The sequence below is a fragment of the Mobula hypostoma genome, chromosome 13 (assembly GCF_963921235.1).
Source record: "Mobula hypostoma chromosome 13, sMobHyp1.1, whole genome shotgun sequence".
In the NCBI taxonomy this organism is placed as follows: Eukaryota; Metazoa; Chordata; class Chondrichthyes; order Myliobatiformes; family Myliobatidae; genus Mobula; species Mobula hypostoma.
The window spans coordinates 70,612,094-70,629,277 of record NC_086109.1 but is presented as its reverse complement, the minus strand read 5'-3'; the positions used below and the strand labels follow the sequence as shown (position 1 = coordinate 70,629,277).

Genomic DNA, 17,184 nt, shown 5'->3' with positions numbered 1-17,184 from the left:
TCTGTTCTTAAATCATGCTGAAGGAGTTTTATTTTAATCTCCAACTGGAAGATAGTTCAACATCCCTTTTGAAAGACATCAACTCGGATAGTGCAGCAGTCCTGCAGGTCTTTGCGAGATTCTCAGTCTGGAATTCATGTTGAAGTCTCTGAAATTAAACTTGAACAATGCAAAGACTAAAAAGCTCCCTCTGAACTCTACCTGAAACCTTTCACTGAAGTGACTTGTTCTTGACTTACACATCAAAAATGACTAAAAATAAACATGTATTAAAATGATTGAGAAGCAACTCCACAGATATCCAGTTCCTGTATGTCTTCAACCAATCTAAAATTTAAGAGCTTTATACATGTGTTTGACCTCGAAGTTCTTCAAAGTTTGAAGTGCTGTAGGAGTCCACCAATGGAAGATTGTATTGTACCTGTTACTCAGGTATTGAAGAGGAATTGCACTTTTGATGCAGCGCATCATCTGTCCTCGGTTTATTCCACCATTGCTGAGTGGTAATAGTAAACTAGGCTGGTTTAGTTCATAAGTTACTGGCTGAGAAATGGGAGTGATGTCCAGCTGGAATTCAAGGGTTACAGCCTCGATCAGCAGACATTGAATCAGCAGCCATTGAATCCCAATGGCTAGGTAACAACTGCTGGGGATATATGGTCAATCTCCGAATGGTGGGTGAGGCTGGGGGTTATTCATGGTCACAGTTAGGTGTGGAGAATATTAACTGAATAACCACAAAAGGTAAAATTAGTACTTAATTGCACCTACCTGAAACTGGTTTCCAGAGCTGGACTGCTAGGACTGCTTTAGAGTTCATCCTCTTTAGGACATCCCATGAGAGGTGTCACATTTGCTCTCCAAATTAATCATGCTCACAGTGAAGCTTATAGAATTAACATCCAGATTTCACACCACTGAATGCTACGTCCTCAATGCAATAGCGTTTCAAACACACAGCGCCCCAGAAGAAAAACGTTATCTGTATTCTGAAGAAGTTCTATAGGAGAGTGTATGAGAGTGCATATATTGTGCGATAGCATATCTAGCCCCCATATGTGTATATGTATATTCACACTGAACGTTCATGCTGAAATAATTTGTGAGGTTTGCTGTGCTTCCAACTGAAAAAGCGCCACCAGGTAAAATTATTGTGCTGATAGTGTATGAATGGGTGATAATGGTTCCCTTGCATGTAGACTGAACTATTACTTGTATCTAATTCAATTTTTAATATGGCTAGCAGTGATAAAGGTGAGTAAAAGCACCACTTAGCACTACATTGCATAGATCTCTCCACTTGAGCACTGTATGATCTGTTATCAGCAACACCTTTTAATGATTGTCACTGTGAAATATCACTGGAAACCAAGCAGAAAATTTAAATACACTCTTTCTTCTGATTGAGAAATCAATGCAGATTTGGAAGTGCTTGAAATCTTTGAACAAAAAAAAATACACACATTATAACTTATGTTGGTTTGAAACTGTCATTTCTTTTTGCTCATCTTGTTCAGTTTTTCTTACAGCCTAATGCATTCAAACCATTACATTTTGTCAAATGATATCGAACAACATAATATCAGGATCAGGAGTCAAGGTTATCACCACAAACTAACTAAGAAATCTGTGCAGTTAATTTCTGCATATTTATATTTGAAACTGGAATTAGGTAACTGTATATTATGGGGAAATACATTGTAGCATTCTTGAAATAAATCAAATATTCCAAATTTGAGATTACAGTGATGCTGCATTTGTCAAAGCTTTAAACTGTCTTCAATCAGAGGAAAATTTAAGATCTTACTGATATCTATAATGCACACCTGTAATTTAAAACAGACTTTTAAATGTTTCCCTTTGTGTTGCTGGTTTACAATCAATAAAGGAAGTTATATCCTGTAAAATTAATTACACTTCCCACCGCTGCCTGTAAGGAGTTAATATGTTCTCTCCATCAACGTGTGGGTTTCCTTCAAGTGATCTGGTTTCCTCCCACTGTCCAATTTCGTACCGGTTGGTAGGTTAATTGGGCATTGTAAATAGTCTCATGATTAGGTTAGGATTAAATTGGAGAATTGCTGGGCAGTGCAGCTTGAAGGCCCAGAAGGGCCTATTCTGTGCAATATCTCAATAAATAAATACTTAAAAGTTTACATTATCAAGAGTAGAGTGTAATTATGAAAGAAGTGTCATTTATGTGTATCATGCAATACAATGTAAACTCACATCTTTTATGTCTCAAAAAACATCATATTATAACTCATTTACACATTTTACAAGAACTTAGAAAATCCAGATGAGGCATACATTGAATTTTCAGTAACAAGTGCATTTGTGAACTAGCCTTTTAAGTGATTTTTAGATCACCATATTAAATGTTTATATATTTCTTTGCTGCAGCTCTTTGGGTCAATGTCTCTCTTTCATACATTAGTTGTTATCATGTTACACAAATATCTATTCAGTAAAAGAAGCAGAGGATGGAATAAATAATATTTATATCTTCAGTACCTAAAGTTGAGGTAGAAAAAACGTGAAGTGTATTATTATGATTAGTCTCTATGACAGAGTGTTGTCAGATTTAACAATTCTAAAAATACTAATAACGAAAATAACAACACATCAGCTAATTTTAGTTAAATTAATGCGGCATCAGTTCTCAAGCATTGTACTGTACTTAAAGAATCCAAAGCCACTTTGATTGTTGTCATAGAGTCACACAGCAGAGCAACACGCCCTCTGGACTACAATGTTAATTTTCTAGGCCTTGAACTGTATCCTTCGATACCATGGCATGTTGGAATTTTATTTATTTTAAGTTTCTCCATTCCTTTGCCCTTAAACTTAGATGACTCTTCTTCCCTCTCTACATGCTCTTTTAGAGAACTTCTTCTAATTCTGCCATTTCCATGCTTCCCTCAAACCATTGTTTGTTGTGTCTTCAAGTATTCAGAGTCTAAAGCCTAGAATTTTCCATCTTAAACAGTTGTGTCTCCACAGTTAATGGTGATATCTTGAAGAGCATCCACATTGCAGAAGAGAAAGTTGTGGAGGTCTTAAAATGCATAAAGTAATATATAAAGAAACAGAATCTGATAGGATATTATAGGAAGCTAAGAAGGAAATTGTGGGGTCCCTAGCAGAGATATTTGTATCATCAATAGTCACAGATACAAGAACAGCAAAACAGATTATAAGAACAGCAAAACAGATTATTATCTGAATGGTGGCCGATTAGGAAAAGGGGAGGTGTAACGAGACCTGGGTGTCATTATACACCAGTCATTGAAAGTGGGCATGCAGGTACGGCAGGCAGTGAAAAAGGCAAATGGCATTCTGGCATTCATAGCAAGAGGATTCGAGTACAGGAGCAGGGAGGTACTACTGCAGTTGTACAAGGCCTTGGTGAGGCCACACCTGGAGTATTGTGTGCAGTTTTGGTCCCCTAATCTGAGGAAAGACATCTTTGCCATAGAGGGATTACAAAGAAATTTCACCAGATTGATTCCTGGGCTGGCAGGACTTTCATATGATGAAAGACTGGATCGACTAGGCTTATACTCTCTGGAATTTAGAAGATTGAGGGGGGATCTGATTGAAACGTATAAAATTCTAAAGGGATTGGACAGGCTAGATGCAGGAAGATTATTCCTAATGTTGGGGAAGTCCAGAACGAGGGGTCACAGTTTGAGGATAAAGGGGAAGCCTTTTAGGACCGAGATGAGGAAAAACTTCTTCACACAGAGAGTGCTGAATCCGTGGAATTCTCTGCCACAGGAAACAGTTGAGGCCAGTTCATTGGCTATATTTAAGAGGGAGTTAGATATGGCCCTTGTGGCTAAAGGGATCAGGGGGCATGGAGAGAAGGCAGGTATAGGTTCTGAGTTGGATGATCAGCCATGATCATACTGAATGGCGGTGCAGGCTCGAAGGGCTGAATGGCCTACTCCTGCACCTATTTTCTATGTTTCTATGTTTCTAGATAAGGTGCCAAAAGAATGCAGAAGGCCTAGGTTGTGCCTTCATTGAAGAAGCACTGCAAGGAAAAGCCTTGAAACTATAGTCCAGTGAGCCTAACTTCACTGGTGGCCAAACTATTGGAAAAGATTCTGAGAGAAAGGAGTTACATGTATTTGCAGAGGCACGGGGTAATTAGAGATCATCAGCATGACTCTGGGCACAGGAAATCATGTTTCACAAATTTGATTGAGATTTTTGAAATAACAAACAAGATGTAAAAAGGCAGAATAGTAGATGCTGTCCACATGAATGACAGCAAGGCCATTATCAAGGTACCACATGGTAGACTGGTAAAGAAGGTTTGATTATATGAGATCCAAGGGCAAACTAGTCAATTGGATTCAAAATTGGCTGTTAGGAGACAGAGGATGATGGTAAAGCACTGATTTTCAGATTGGAGAACTGTGGCCAGTGTGTTGCTCGGGCTGAGACCCTTCTTGCCTTGAAAAGTAAACTGCTCATTTCCCTCCAGAGCTGCTGCCTGGCCTGCTGAGTTCCTCCTGTATTTTACTTGTGTTACTCTGGAGTTCCAGCATCTACAGTTTCTCTTGTGTCACCATTGTTGTTTGCAGTTTACATTAAAGATTTGGATAAGGATGCAGGTGCCATGGCTAGTTAGATTCCAGATAACACTAACGTTGGTGTATAGTGGACAGACAAGAAGGCCATCGAAGTTTTCAATGGGATTTTGATCAGGTGGGCCAGTAGGCCAAAAATGGCAAATGAAGTTTAATTCAGATAAATGTGAAGTGCTGTGCTTTGGTACGACAAACCAGAGCAGGACTGTGATAGTAAATGGTATTGCCCTTGAGGATGTTGCAGAATAGACATATGTAGGGCTGCAAGTACACGTTTCTTTGAAAATGGTGTTACCACTGGCCATGGTGGTGAAAAAGCCATTTAACATTCAAACGATCGGTTGGAGGAGCTCAGCAGGTTGATCAAATGCTTCTTGATGTATTGAGTCCTCCAGCACATTGTTTTTTACTCCAAATTCCAGCATGCACAATCTCTTGTTCCTCCAAGGCATTTGGCAAGTTTTTTCCTTCAATGGTCAGGGTACTGAGTACAGGTGTTGGAGCATCATGTCACCGTTATCAGCAGCATTCTTCCAATCGCCCGCTAATCAAATTGATACTAAAATGTGAGACAAAGCTCCAGGGGCATGATAGTGTGATTGCAACTGACAGGGCTCTCGGTGATTTTTGTCTCCATAAGCATTACAAAGAGAGTAACAAAGAGTTACATAGATAATAAGTATGGTTAATCAGCAAGTTTCCAGGTGCTCTAGGATGAAGTTTCAGAAAAGCAAACAAATTGGGGTAAATTCTTCAGGCTGTCAATGGGAAGGGATCTCAGCATTCATTTCTGATTGGCCATGAATAGATTTCCTCTTTAGTACAAAAGTACTTTTTTTTTGCTTTGGTTTTGATCTTCTACATTGGCATGCACACACAGAGCTGGCCACTTCATGGTGGTAACTCATAACATGATTACAGTCCCAGTCAGATTGAATTGACAGTGCTAATTTGAAGAGGTAAAATTGGTAGCATAAAGTGATGTTCTGAATGGGACATACACAGTAGAAATTTGATACGGAATAATTGAGTGGGACCTGGGGTCATTAACCAAAAAAAAAGGTGAACATAAGCTGATCTGTCCAGTACAGTGTAACTAATCTCAAAAGCCCTTTCCAATTTCAAATTATCCTCTTAGGATTATATTAAGATTCTTATATTTGATATTTATATAATATTTCCTTTTTAGCCCATAGCAGTGGTGTTGTAGTTGAGTATCAAAGCTAGCAGTTCAAAGACCTGTGTCCAAATCACATTATAGTCACTGTGAGATTTAAATTCAGTTAATAATCAGGAATTTGCTGCAACAATAACTGGTATTAATAATGATGGCCACAAAACACTACCGGATTGTCATAGGTTAATGAAGATGAGGAGGAAAACTGCTATCCCTACCAAGACAGGCTTATGTGTAATTTCAGATATCTCCCGTGTGATTGAGTCTTAAATGGCCCATGGCCCAACAAGCAATCAGCTTCTAATTGAAAAGAGAAATAATAAAACTGGATGGGCATGACAAAGTCACTTCAAGCCCAGCTGGTCTTGCAAAGCCCTGAGGTCTAAATTGTGAGAGGTGTCCCACAGCCCATTAAGGAACAGGCTGAATCTTACCTGACGCACAATATGTCAGTCTCCTCCATCCAAATCCCTGGTTACATTCTTTCCTATCACCACAACAGCACCGTGGACCATCAGTAGCAGCAGAGATATACACCAGCGCAATTTGTATTCTCCTGGTCCAGCATATCATCGGGACCTTCTTTGCATCATAAGATGAAAAGTGGGATGGTTTGCTGATATTGCATAATTGCAATATTTGTCAATTGTACTGACTACTATTTAGCAGATATTTATGCCTGTTTGCATTTAGAACTAGAAAATATTCAGGCATTGGTTCTCCAGCATTGTCCAGTTATATTCATGGTGCAAGAGAGTCAGATATTGACCATGTCTTACAAAAGAAGGTCTAACAAGGTTAACCTTGACCTTTAATGACTTTACTGTCATAGAGTCTCCCATTCCTTTTGGGTCGTAATTTCCAAGAAATGCAACTGGACGAAGTCACTTAAATGTAACAAGTACCAGAGTAGATTGGAAACAGGGTACTCTGTGACATGTGACTCACCTCTTGATACCCCCAAATCATTCCACCATCTACAAAGTAAAAGGCAGGAGTGAGCAGAAATATTCAACAATTGTGTGGAGATGTGTAGGTCTATTTTCTCGCAGAAACTTGCCACCACCCAAGACATAGCAGTAAGTTTGACTGGTTCCCCATTCACCATCCTAATCATTCATTCCTTCCATCACTCACAGCATATGCTATCTTCAAAGTGTACTGAAGTTGGATGCTATGGTAGTGCAGCGACTAGCACGACACTAATACAGGTTGAGGTGACGCAGTTTGGTTTTCAATCTTGGAGTCCTCTGTAAGAAATCTCTGTACATCCTCCCGTTAGAATGTATTGTATTCTCTATATGCTCCCCATAGGATGCATTGGCTTCTCCAAAGATATACTGGGTAGGTTAATTGGCCATTGTAATTGTCCCGCAGTTAGGTTAGGGTTAAATCGGGGTTGTCGGGATTGGGCGGTGTGGCTCAAAGGCCCAAGAGCCTATTCCATACAGTATCTCTAAATAAATAAAATGATTTGCCTAGGCCACACCAAATCCAATACCAATAACTAGATCACCAAATCCATAACCAATAACCAAACCACCAAATAGAGCAAGGACAGCAGGTTCAAATGTACACCACCATGTTCCGCTCCAATTCGCACACAATTTAGACTTAGAAATATATTATTGTCCTTTATCATCAGTGGGTCTAAATCCTGAGCTCCCAATTCAATAGCATTCTTGAGCAGAAGGACTGTAACAATTGAAGAAGGTGGCTGACCACCATTTTCTCAAGGAACTGGAAATAACTGCTAGTCCTGTCAGTAACATATAGATACTAAAAATTGAAGATATATACAGAAAATAATTTACACAACCTGTTGAGTGCAATTAGACCCCAGAAGGAGGTTTATCTAAGCAATGTAAAACTAAATAATACAAAGTAACCATTAAAAATATATAAATACCAACAATATTAATGTCATTCATTAATTTCAGGAATCATGTTTTGTCACAAGCATTATGAGATCTTGTGATGCAATTTTGGAAAAGATTTAATGCATTTTTCTTTTAAATAAGTGAGAGGTTGCTATGTCTGACAACTGACATTGGTCCTTACATTTCAGGGACTTGGAAATATTTCTATAGGCTGGAAAGCAAATGTCAAGTGATTATCATTGTGAATGCAAATTATTCAAATAGCCTTTTATTGTTTGCTAATCATGTATTATTTATATACAAATATGTTATTCTTCCACAAAAGTGTTATTTCTTTGCTTTTATTTGATCCCAGTCAATGGAAAGTACTCTAAATTATGGCTCATTCTTTCCTCCCAATTAGCCAATGTCAGTAATAAAAAAAATTATTTATATTGGAGATTTTATGCCTTGTCATTAAAAAATTACAAGAAAATACAGTCAGTTGCCCCTTTCTTAGGTACATCTGCAAACCTGCTCGTAATGCAAATATCTTAAAGCCAATCATGTAGCAGCAACTCAATACATAAAAGCATTCAGACATGGTCAAGAAGTTCAATTGTTGTGCAGACCAAACATCAGAGTGGGAAAGAAATGGGACCTAAGTGACCTTGACCGTGGAATGGTTGTTGGTGCTAGAGGGCTGGTTGGAGTATCTCAGAGATTGCTAATCCCCTGGGATTTTCACACACAACAGTCTCTAGAGTTTACAGAGAATGGTGCGAGAAACAAAAAAAAACCCAGTGAGAGGCAGTCCTGTGGGTAGAAAAAGTCGTGTTAATGAGAGAGGTCAGAGGAGAATGGCCAGATGATGGTAAGTCACATAAACACACGTTATAATAGTGGTGCGCAGAAGAGCATCTCTGAATATACAACACATTGAACCTTGAAGAGGAAGTGCTACAGCAGCAAAAGACCACGAACATAAGGTAGCTAATAAAATCACCACTGAATATAGATATCCCATTAAATCTATAACCTTAGCTCTTTGGAATCCAGGGAAAAGTATAACAGTGTGTATTGATATTGTAATCGAATATAACTATTGAATATTTGGTCTGACTATGATTCAGATTTAATTGGCCTCGATTTGGTAATATAGGGCAATACCTTTCACACAGCCTATTCTAATGGCATGTTTCTCGAATTCCTTCCCATTTCTCCCAGTTCTTCCAGTATTTCTCTGTTGCCTTGAATGCTTTGTAAAGCTTTGTAAAGACACAGGTGTGATTGTGTGTCGAAACTCAAGACTGAACTCAAGTCTTCCAGTTTTGTTATTTAATATGTTGGCAGATTGGCCCACTGTACACTAACAGATGCAACAGGGATTATTAAAGAAATCCAAATTTTGCTGCAGGCAGCACAGTAAGTGCCCATTATCCAGCAGTCCTTCCGTCCCTTGTCACTCATTAAACTAGCACCAAAATTCGACTAGATTTCAGTACATAAATTATTGGCTGTTCCAATTATCAAGAAATTCAAGAATTTTTTAAATGATGATAATTTCTGATTTCTAATTAGTTTTAGTTGTCATATTTCTTCAGTTTTTCATATTGTCACAATCATGTCAATAAATTGAATGTGTTTTATTAGGCCATATACTGTATTTCAAGAAGATTGGTACATTGCTTGTGAAAGTTAGCTCCTTACAAGATGACAAAATATTTATGGAATACTATTTGATTTATTTTAATCAATCTGTCCACAGTGGTGTGGTCCCCTATTATTGCCTTTAACTGTTTGTTCAGTAACCCCAGTGCATTTTGATTCAAAGTACTTTTGGCGTGATGAAGAACGTTCTGCTTTAATCTCTATTTCAGCTTAATTTAATGTTTGTTTTAATGTATCTTCTTGTTAGTTTGCCAGCGTTTAATTTCAAGTGCATTCAAAATACACATTTTTAACACTGACCACTCAGATGCTTACTTCACCATGCAGATGCCTCTTCTGCAAGTCAGAAACCCCTCTGTTATTCAGTTCCTTCTCATAATGTCGGATCATGTTTGCCTGAGTTGATATCTACTGCCATTGATCTGCAGTAGCTTTAACATTGAGAACTGACTCTGTAGGCTCTAACATTTCCTTCATCCTATGTTGTTTTAATGCAAATACAAAACATCCAATGCCCTTAACTCACACCTGCCTACATTAATTTTCACTCACTCCTTTGTGTATTTTTTTAGCTCCTTCCATAATTCAAGAGGTGCCTAGTTCAAGTGCACTGTCCCTCCTAAATTCGATATTATTTGTAAATTTTATTTATTTACAAAGAATTTCAGAATCCCTGATGTCAATGTACATTAAAAATGACAGAGACCGCAGCGATGATTTAATTTAATTTAAATATACGGCACAGAGTAGGCCTTTCTGGTCCTTCTAGCTGTGCTGCTCCAGCAATCCCCGACAACCCTGATTTAAACCTAACCTAATTTAAAATGACCAATTCATCTGTTTGCTGTTGTGTGCTGGGGCAGCAGGCTGAGGGGAGCAAACACCAACAGAATCAACAAACTAATTCGGAAGGCCAGTGATGTTGTGGGGATGGAACTGGACTCTCTGATGGTGGTGTCTGAAAAGAGGATGCCGTCCAAGTTGCATGCCATCTTGGACAATGTCTCCCATCCACTACATAATGTACTGGTTGGGCACAGGAGTACATTCAGCCAGAGACTCATTCCACCGAGATGCAACACAGAGTGTCATAGGAAGTCATTCCTGCCTGTGGCCATCAAACTTTACAACTCCTCCCTTGGAGGGTCAGACACCCTGAGCCAATAGGCTGGTCCTGGACTTATTTCATAATTTACTGGCATAATTTACATATTACTATTTAACTATTTATGGTTTTAGTACTTTTATCATTTATGGTGCAAATGTAACGAAAACCAATTTCCCCTGGGATCAATAAAGTATGACTATGACCATCTACCTAGTATGTCTTTGGACTGTGGGAGAGAACTGGAGCACGGAGGGAAATCTCACGCATTCCACAAAGAGGACTACAGAAGATGCCAGATTTGAACTCCAAACTCCGATGTCCTGAGCTGTAATAGCGTCATGCTAACTCTGATGCTGCCATGGAGACCTGGAGCATTCTACGCCGTTCCTTCCAGCCTTAGACATTGTCAACTGTTACTTTCAGTAACTTCCTACAACTTAAATCTTGAATTCCAATGACTTTGGTTTAATTAGTAATCCTCAGTGTGAATCTTTATCAAATGCTTTTCATAATCCAAGTAATGTTTTATAATGCTTTCCCACAAATGGTGCAACTGCGTTTTCTCAGCAACTTATGGGGGAGATGTAGCCGCAAAAGTCGTACATTGTCAATGACATTCCTCTAAATGCTAATTATTTGTAGCTGTATGTTGGCTCCGTGCTAGCAATGTTACCATGAAAGTGCAATGCCTTCTTCACTCTAGTCTATTTCCAGAGATGCGGACACTGAGGAATGTTGTTAGAGGCTACAAGGTATTATAGATCAGTTGGCAATTTGGAGTAATTCGGAGAAGTTGCAGATGGAGTTTAATTCAGAACTTTTGGTAGGTCAAATACAGAGGAAAATATACAATATCAGCACTCTAGGAAGCATTGAACTGCAGAGGGATCTTGGGGTGCAAGTTAGGGCCAATGGATCTTGGGATGACAGTGGCTATGTATGTTGATAGGGTACAGTTGAAGGCATACAGCATGTGCATACCTTGATGAGACAAGTTGGCAAGTCATGTTGCAGCTGTATCAAGCTTTGGTTAGGCCACAATGGAAGTATCAAGTGTAGTTCAGCTCACCATGCTACCGGAGGACAGTGGCAGCTTTGGAGAGGGTGTAGAAATGTTCCACCAGGACACTACCTGAATTGGATTGTACTGACTATAAAGCGAGGTTGCCAAACTTGAATTGTTTCCTCTGGAGCATTGGCGGCTGAGAGGTGACCCAAATGAAGTATGTAAAATTATGAGAAGCAGAGATAAGTTTGATAGTCAGAGTAACTTAGTCAGAGTGGAAAAGTCGAATACTAAAGGGCACGGATTTGAAGTGAGAAGGGAAAAGTTTAAAGAGACGGACAAGACAACTGTTTTACACAGAGGGTGGTAGCTCTCTGAATACTCTGCCAAGTGAGGTGGTAGACGCAGAAGTGATAACAATGTTTAAGTGCCATTTAGACAGACACAAGAAGGGAACAGAGGGATGTGCAGGTGAACAGCATTAGTTAGATCATGGTCATGGTCAGCACAGACATGAAGGGTTGAATAGCCTGTTCTATGTAATATGTTCTATGTTCCAACTGAATTTACTTACCCCGAGACTCCTCCAGTCACTTGTAAGAAAATCTTTACTGTCTTGGAGTTATATGTCAAACCTGAAGCTGGAAAGAATATGAGAAAAGATCCTTAACTGCACTAAGTCCTGGAAAATTAAAAAAAATACAATAAATGAACATTTGAAATTAATTTATTCGTTGGGATGAAATAGAATAGATAGTTCTGCAACAGAAAAGGAATTAAGAAACATCCAACATTAAGGGCAATCACAGAAAATTAGGATACATATTCAGCATTCTGTAAACAGTTGAATTTGTCAGATAGTTTAGTGTACAACTCTCCTGGTCAGACTGGCCAGGTATTATCCACAAAATCATCAAAGGAAAACTTCACTGTCCTAGGGAGGTAAACACATCTACAAACCCCTTTAATGATGTTTAAATATTGGAAGATTGAATATTTGTGAATGTTTTATTTTCAGAACCATTCTTTATAGTTAGCACAATCTGATGATTGGAAAATACTCTGATGCTCTCATCAGAGTGTTTTGAAACATTCTTTCATGCTGGTAAACATAACAGAGAACTATGATTGTTCTGCAGATAATATTCACATATTCTGAAGTTTTGCATGAGATCTTATTACAGATGTTATTGTACTTTAGTGCATCTCTGCTATATGTGCTGTCAGGATTGGTAATGCTGCAAAAATGAAAATGATGAAAATGTTTTCACTTTACGCCTGATACCAGCTAACACAATCAAAGAAGGTATCAAATTAATTAAGTCCAATATGTACCGTTTCTTATAAATTTACAACAAGACACTTAGGTCTTGTACCTGCTTTCATACATAAAGGCACACACACTCACGCACACACATACTATATGCACACACTCAGCTCTGGCACTTAATTTCCATCTCTCGCAATATATTCCTTTATAATTACCAAATTAAACAATATATGTCAGATTATGCCAGCAAATCATAAACACGAGAAAGTCTGCAGATGCTGGAAATCCAAAGCAACACACACAAGATGCTGGAGGAACTCAGCAGGTCAGGCAGCATCTATGGAAAAGAATAAACAGTCAACATTTTGGGCTGAGACCCCTCTGCAAGTGTTGACTGCTACTGACCAAAGTAAATTTACTTATACCTCCAAGAGAGAAAGATATTTATTCTTCCTTACTAGGATCAATCTGAGATTAAAGGGAATGGTTGAATACACAATTATCCTTAAGTTATAGTAAAAATATATATACTTTAACTGAAACTCCTGTAATTGCACAGATTTTCAAAGTAGCACTCTTACTTTGCATAAAATACCATTACAAGAAAGTATCCAGTGCTTTGATTCATATTTGAAGGGATTATTTATTGAATTCTGATTCTGCTGGACTGTGTCCTCAGTCCTTGGTCTGTTTCTTGACTCTAACCACAGATCAAGGAAAAGAATGTATAAACAAGGAACTTCAACATTCCATTCAGTTAATTGATCCCAAATGCTACTTGACATTGATTATTGGCACATTCACTCTCTCTCCCATTTATTTGTTTACAGTGCCTCATTAACTTTTAAACAATACCTAAAGAAATATTAAATTGCTTCATGTTGCCCAGAAATTCATTCAAAAATCTCAACAACATATAAAACAGCTAACTTTTTGTTGCCCTTCTTATTGTTGGATTAACATTTTCTCCTTAGACTAAAAGCACATTTTAAGAACTGACACTATGATGTGCTGTATGGAAGACTGTTTTCTCTGGCTGGCCAGACTTCTGGAGATTTGGTCATGTAACAGTCTGTGACAACTCATTCCATACGTTTAAGGAGGTAATTTTTGATATTCTCTCTGATACATTTTTAGTTAATAAACAAAAGTGAGTTCAACTTATTTTCTGAGGCAGTCGTGGAAATGTTTGTTTTCTTAACTCCCAGAGAATATACTGCACTGCAGTAGGATAAAATATTACATCAATCTAAGAACTTATTCTTCAGAGTATAAAACAGGAAAAATAAACATTTTGAAAATTCCATGTAATAATAATCTAAAGCAAAATATGCAAAATGACCCATGATGTTATTTTGCAATTTCAGGTGACAAGAAGTACAATTATTTACATCAGTTAGTTCAGTATAATCTGATTCATATTTTTCTTGAAATATTGATTTTATTTTTTACACCTTATCAATGACTGTGATGTCTGAATTTTCAGAAACTTGACTAATAGAACGAAGAGGGATAAATTTGTAGCTGGTAGCCCCCAGGTAGCCATTATTCTGAATCCCCAAATCCCTAATTATGTTTTGGTTTAGTTTTTCTCCGATCTTGGCAATTTACTTGCAAATGTTTCGTCACTATGCAAGGAGACATCCTCAGTGAGCTGCTGATTGTGTTAACCCTAATTATGATGAAACTTCTTCAAATCAGATCTGTCAATAAGCTGAAGTTATCTTCCATTGTCTTAAAACTTCAGGATTTTTTTTCATTATTTCCTTATAACTTTCATTGTGTTTTGGTGTTCTGCTATGAACATGAGCTAAAGTTAAATATTATATTGAGAAGCAAATACTTTTAGGTATCATTAACAGAGAAGAAAGCAATTTGCACCAGATAAACAACTTGTTTACTGTAAGCAAAGATTAATGCTTAATTTGAACCAAATATAACATTTGTAAGTCAATAGCACCTTGATCCGTTGTACTGCGATAAGTCAGTATGTAAAAATCATTTCTACGTCTGATGACAGATTCTACAGGAAGAATATATTGCTGCTAACAGCATAAACAAAATATACAGTTTAAAATTTTCCATGCAATCAATTGTTACTTGCATGAAAAAATATTAATGGAAGCATACTTATCTGCCTTTACTATAAACAAGTTATAATTTCTGTAAAGATGCAAAGTAATTTAACTACCATATTAACTTATAGTAGTGGATTGACTGTCTGGGTGATTAGGAAAAATAATTCCTTAAGTTTCCCAGTCTCCATAGGTGTGAGATGGAACAAGATATTATACTACTTCTTTTTTTCTATGATGTTGCTGACATTTGCCCTGTTTTAACTTCACCTGTTTCCCTTGGTCCTTCAGTTTTCAGTATCCTGTTAAAAAGTAAAAATGTGACTGTTTTGAAGATGCAAGCTATTAGAAACCTGTTACCATCTCATGAACTCTTTGTTAGCCAAATATTTTGATAGTAGCTCCACAATACAATATACATCCAACATAACTTGAAAGTTCTAAGCAACAAAGGAATCTAATGTTCATAATGTGGAAGAACTGCAGGAGGTTTAAATAAGCCAGCATCTAATACCCTTAAACAATCACATTATTTTGTTTGTGTTAGAACTCAAATTGTCTGGAACATTTGCCAAACAAACCCTTCAGACTCAATAGATTAGCACATTGTTTTTTTTCTCTCTCTGAAAAATCTCAGTCATGTAGACAATTGCATATGAAAATTTAATTGCTTAAAGGCATGATGGTTAACTGTTGTTTATTCTCTATCTTTGTTGTTTGAAGTTGCAGCAGTAATCTGACAACACAGAAATGAAATAATGTAAATAATGCCTTGTGTTTTCTTTTCTCTGGCAGTTTTCTCTTGACTACTTCCAATTTGGTAAAATGGAGTTTGGCATTTAATGATAACTTCCTCTCATGAGTATATAACTACATTGCAAGGATAAGAGATTATCAATTGATAATCTTGCATTGTAATTCCTTGCCTCATATCTGGATAAATAAATTATCCATATTTTCATCATTTGAAAATGTATATTAAAATGTATGTTTGTATCCATGTGCTTCTCTTACACAGCAGATCTCTTGAAGCTATCTTGAAGCCACATTGAACTTGTGATGATTTGTGTTTCTTGATCTGCAGAATTAGCATTTGCTAAAGGTTTCAAAGTTTCAAATTAAGAGAATGCAGGATTTCTTTTTGTGTCCATCATAATTTAATTAGCTGTCACATCAAAAGCTAGTACAAGTGGAATGTTTGTTATCCTCTTGCAAGCCACCATATTATTCTGACTAATATATCTAGAATTAATCTCATGTTTGCCAAGGCTGAGGTGCTGTAGTGCAGCTGCTAATAACTTGTGATATTATATCATGGCCTTTAATCATTCTAACTTATTATTTCTATTGCAATTTTTTTTTGAAAACAAATGCAGAGCTTCTCAAACTACTATGTTTTTATTAATTGCAATTTGATCAGTAATTAATAAGTAATTTGGCTAAAGGACTAAAATTATGAAGATAACCCTGTCTTTCTTTTCATATCTAATACATTCTGCCTGATGAAACTTTTGTTTATCAATGCCCCATCTTCTTTTTCCCTAACCTCTGCATTCCTTCAAATTCTTTCACTCCATCCTTGACAGACCTGTGTTTAGATGTCTATGCTCAAGGTTCTGGTAGTCTTTCTGTAGACTTTTCTGCTTCTCTAGCTCTCTCTCCTCCACATACTATGTGTTGTTGAATAAGTCTCTGGCTACATATTACCTCTTCTTTTGGCAGGATTTTCTAATGGTATCTGATAAATTCCCTCAAATTTCTTGCAACTTTCTATAGCTATAAAGGTGCTACACATCAGTGTATGTTAGTATTGACATCATTGTGAAATTAACAGGCCAGCTGTTGCTGGCTATGACCTACTATGCTCAAAGTTTGTTCAAAGTAAATTAATTATCAAAGTATCTATATGTAATCATACACTGTCCTGAGATGCAGTATCTTGCAGGCATTCACAGTAAAATAAAGAAATGCAGTAGAATCAATGAAAATCGTCACACAAATGAAAAGTGACAAACAACCAATGTGTGTACTGAAGGGAGCATCCGCCACTCAACTGTTCAAGCAAGTACAGCTGATACATTCAATCAGTTCATACCTCTGCTGCCTTCCCCTCTATCCAGGCCAGATTTTTCAGCTCATCGTGCCACTTTAGCCAGGCACTGTCTTTCTGAGACTTCCACTTGGCATGTGGTTCTCAGGCCCCTGTACTAGTCATTTAATTTGCAAGGTGTGATAGATACCCCATTGATTTCAGTAGGGATTCCGAGTATATTGTTAAGGAGGCAGAGGAAGATATTATACTTTATTTAAATTGTTTTGATTTTGTTTAGTTTTGATATTCCCAATTAATTCTAAATAGTTTTATGTGTTCTGAATGTTGTTGCAAAATATTTGATAATTGTTCGCGTTTCTAGTTA

At 37.3% G+C, this 17,184-nt stretch overlaps 1 long non-coding RNA gene across 2 annotated transcripts in view; it reads right to left on the bottom strand.

Annotated features, from left to right (window-relative positions):
- Positions 1–485: 485 nt before the first annotated feature.
- Positions 486–17,184, bottom strand: part of LOC134355664 (uncharacterized) — a 28,077-nt gene continuing 11,378 nt past the window's right edge. The window contains exons 4-6 of one of the 2 annotated variants that reach the window (XR_010020147.1): positions 11,997–12,063; positions 6,727–6,755; positions 486–2,514 (exon numbers count right to left, since the gene is read on the bottom strand). This is a non-coding gene — a long non-coding RNA (uncharacterized LOC134355664). Of the gene's footprint in view, positions 6,756–11,996; positions 12,064–17,184 lie in introns of both variants that reach the window. The other variant, XR_010020146.1, reaches the window with a different exon arrangement.